The sequence below is a fragment of the Colletes latitarsis genome, unplaced genomic scaffold (assembly GCF_051014445.1).
Source record: "Colletes latitarsis isolate SP2378_abdomen unplaced genomic scaffold, iyColLati1 scaffold0021, whole genome shotgun sequence".
NCBI classification, from domain to species: Eukaryota; Metazoa; Arthropoda; class Insecta; order Hymenoptera; family Colletidae; genus Colletes; species Colletes latitarsis.
Genome location: NW_027488371.1, coordinates 5289725 through 5294334, shown reverse-complemented (window position 1 = coordinate 5294334; position 4610 = coordinate 5289725).

Below are 4610 nucleotides of genomic sequence, written 5' to 3'. Positions count from 1 at the left end.
TTGCCTCGGCCAAGACGGCAGCCGAGCCCTCCACCGCATCGATGGCCACCGCCGCCGTTTTTGGCGGACGGCTGGCCATCGCGGTCGATCTAGTTGCCCCCCTAGTTTGGGGATGGGGGCCTTTTCCGCCCAACTGCACTAAAGAGGAGGAGGCCTGGGTGTTCGTTGGGCGGACCTGAGCGGCAGTTACGGCGGCCTGGACGGGATGATGCTTGGCCCGTCCACGCCTCACCGTGTCAGCCCACGTATGTCCAACCGCCCTCTTTCTCGGAACCATGGGTGTGGATGGTGGTAGTGACGAAGGATTGGTAGTTGGTTGGGTGAGGCGTCGATGATGGGGGCGGGTTTGCAGACCTTTACAGGTGCTCGTAGCCGCTCCAGATTCCGGGGGTTTGGACGAGGAAGAGGTAGGACAGAGGGCGGCCAGTCTTAGTCTCTGCCTGGCCCTCTGCTCCCTCCTCTTCCTCGTCCTCCTGTTGGCAGCGGTTCCACCCCTCGTTATCATCTGGGGCGACGTCGGCGCCCGATACTCGAGTCGGGGCATAGCTGCCGATCTAGTGTCCCGTGGCCGCGCCCTAGGAGCTGAAGAAGGGACGGCCGGGCGTGCAAGGGAGAGAATAATCTCCTCCCGCAGCGCCCGAAATCGCCCCTCTATCACCGCTTCCACGCCCCTCACCAGGGCTTCCACGTCTGCCGAGGAGGCAGACACAACAGACAAGGTAGGGGCTGCAATCTCCCCTCGCTTCTCCGCCAGCACTCCCACAACCTCGCCTGCATCGCCTGCTATGGGCGGGGAGGTTTCGGGATAAGGATCCGAATCCGGAATTGGGGGGTCTTCCGCGATGCCATCCGTTAAAACGGGCGCGGCCGATGTTCTCTGCATTTCCAAGGGTGGCGGGGGTTCATCTCCACCCTGACCCTTCAGAGCCGCCAGTTCCCGTCGCGCCTCCTGCAGCTCCACTTCCAGCTTCAGCTCTTGTGACTTTTGGGTGGAGACGACCGAAAGACGCGTCTGTAGCTCGGTCGCTGCCACCCGGATAAATTCTGCCGCGAACTTCAAGTCCCTCACCGCGGTTCCTTTAAGATTAGCAGACTTCTCGGCCACCTCGAGGACCTTCTCCGTCTCGTCGAGGATTTCCGTATGGAGCGCCTCCTCCTCCTTTCTCTTCATCTGGGCGCGGAGCTTCTCCCCCAAGACGTCCCTCCACTTCTTTTTTCGCTTCCCGGCCACCGCGTGCCACTCCTCTGACGATTCGGCCGAGTAGCAGGGTGAGACAATACCCGCCTCTACCGGGTCAGCCTGGCGCTTCCTCCTCGTCGAAGCCGCTACATGAGACTTCACACCACTCTCCTCACGCTGTGAGGCAGCAGCGGCCGCGATTCGCGATCCCGCGCTACCTCCCTTTTTCCTCCCACCTTCATTCCCCATACCCCCCATTTTGGTTTTATTGTTTGGATCCATTAGTCATCCCACGAGTAGGGTCGGAAAGAAGGTCACCCCAGGCAGAGCCGCCATACCTGGGGAAGCCTAATACTCCGGGGGTTCGGCAGGTGCCCCCGGAGGTGGTCGCTAGGGATTGGGCCTCCTCTCCCAACCATGCATCCCATCGCCGCGCCCCATAACTTAGGATTAGAGGGCGATTTTATAGAGTCACCATACTCGCGGCCCAGGCAGTTAAGCCAAGGCCCCCGGTCCTCCTGCCGTCACGTACCATTCACAAAACCAAAAATGGAGTTGCGAATGGGTCGTTGCGACGACCAACAGGAGGCTTACGGTGTGATTAGCATCAGGTACCTCGGGGTCGCTACGCCCCGTACTGCGCCGGACACCTGGCCGGACACAGCCCCTGAGGGAGGCAAATACCAGACCTAACCCTGACCTAACCGGTGTTATCCTCTAAAACATAGATTGAATCCAGGTTTAACTCATGTGGCAGTGTGGTACCACATAACTACGTGATCCAAACCAGATAACGCCCAGGATCTGGCCAACAAGTATGCGAAAAATGCGAAAGCATGAGGCAGGCGATGGCAAATACCAGACCTAACCCTGACCTAACCGGTGTTATCCTGTAAAATATAGATCGAATCCAGGATTAACTCACTGTTTCAGTGTGGTACCATATTACTACGTGATCCAAACCAGAAGACGCCCAGGATCTGGCCAACAAGTATGCGAAAAATGCGAAAGTATGAGCGAGATGATGGCGAATACCAGACCTGACCCAGACCTAACCGGGGTTATCCTCTAAAGGATTGATCGGACCCCGGTTTAACCCATTGTTTCAGTGTGGTACCACATTACTACGTGATCCAACCCAGAAAACACCCAGGATCAGGCCAACAAGTAGGTGAAAAAGGCGAAAGTATGAGACAGACGATGGGAAATACTAGACCAAACCCTGACCTAAGCGGTGTTATCCTCTAAAATATAGATTGAATCCAGGTTTAACTCACGGTTGCAGTGTGGTGCCACATTACTACGTGATCCAAACCAGAAAAAGCCAGCATTTGGCCAACAATTATGCAAAAAAGGTGAAAGTATGAGCGAGATGATGGCGAATCCCAGACCTGACCCTGACCTAACCGGTGTTATCCCCTAATATATAGATCGAATCCAGGATTACTTCACTGTTTCAGTGCGGTACCACACTACTAGCTGATCCAACCCAGAAAACGCCCAGGATCTGGACAACAAGTATGCGAAAAATGCGAAAGTATGAGCCACGTGATGGCAAATACCAGACCTAACCCTGACCTAACCGGTGTTATCCTCTAAAATATAGATTGAATCCAGGTTTAACTCACTGTTTCAGAGTGGTTCTACATTACTACGTGATCCAAACCAGAAAACGCCCAGGATCTGACAAACAAGTATACGAAAATTGCGAAAGTATGGGCCAGATGATGGCAAATACCAGACCTAACCCAAGCCTAACCGGTGTTACCCTCTAATATATACATCGAATCCAGGATTACTTTACTTTTTCATTGCGGTGCCACACTACTACCTGATCCAACCCAGAAAACGCCCAGGATCTGGCCAACAAGTATGCGAAAAATGCGAAAGCATGAGGCAGGCGATGGCAAATACCAGACCTAACCCTGACCTATCCGGTGTTATCCTGTAAAATATAGATCGAATCCAGGATTAACTCACTGTTTCAGTGTGGTACCATATTACTACGTGATCCAAACCAGAAGACGCCCAGGATCTGGCCAACAAGTATGCGAAAAATGCGAAAGCATGAGGCAGGCGATGGCAAATACCAGACCTGACCCTGACCTAACCGGTGTTATCATCTAAAATATAGATTGAATCCAGGTTTAGCTCACTGTTGCAGTGTGGCACCACATTACTACGTGACCCAAACCAGAAAACGCCCAGGATCTGGCCAACAAGTATGCGAAAAATGCGAAAGCATGAGGCAGGCGATGGCAAATACCAGACCTAACCCTGACCTAACCGGTGTTATCCTCTAAAATATAGATTGAATCCAGGTTTAACTCACTGTTTCAGAGTGGTTCTACATTACTACGTGATCCAAACCAGAAAACGCCCAGGATCTGACAAACAAGTATACGAAAATTGCGAAAGTATGGGCCAGATGATGGCAAATACCAGACCTAACCCAAGCCTAACCGGTGTTATCCTCTAATATATACATCGAATCCAGGATTACTTTACTTTTTCATTGCGGTGCCACACTACTACCTGATCCAACCCAGAAAACGCCCAGGATCTGGCCAACAAGTATGCGAAAAATGCGAAAGTATGAGCCAGATGATGGAAAATACCAGACCTGACCCTGACCTAACCGGTGTTATCATCTAAAATATAGATTGAATCCAGGTTTAGCTCACTGTTGCAGTGTGGCACCACATTACTACGTGACCCAAACCAGAAAACGCCCAGGATCTGGCCAACAAGTATGCGAAAAATGCGAAAGTATGGGCCAGATGATGGCAAATACCAGACCTAACCCAAGCCTAACCGGTGTTACCCTCTAATATATACATTGAATCCAGGATTACTTTACTTTTTCAGTGCGGTGCCACACTACTACCTGATCCAACCCAGAAAACGCCCAGGATCTTTTTTTTTTTTTTTTTTTTTTTTTTTTTTTTTTTTTTTGTCGTGGGGAAAATCTTCGAAAGACCTCTCCCCAAGGAGGTGGGAGGGGTGTGTGGGATTCCCAGCGCCCGTACAACGACAGGCGCGGGACCTACCCACTAAAAACCCCACGGTGACCCTTCGGCACGCTTTGGGAGGATACCGGGAATCGCTCGAAGCATTCTTCCGGTATCCTCCCCGTGCCCGCGCTTTCGCGCCCATCCCCCGGGGGGACAATCGGCCCCCCTAGTAGACACACTGCCTCATAGCGGCGGGACGGGACCACTCCATCCCGTCGCTATCCGTCCCGGGGCCGCGTTTAGTGGCGGCTGCGAGCCCCAACTCGCAACCCCGTTTCCACCCCTCGGCGGCCGGGCGTTCATGGCCGCACCAGACCGCCGAGTGTGCCTCCCCTTGCGTCGGACCGGTAGGGGGAGGCACTCCTACCCCCAACCGGTCCGACCCGGCGCCGCCTGGCGGGAGGAGGGTCCCCTCA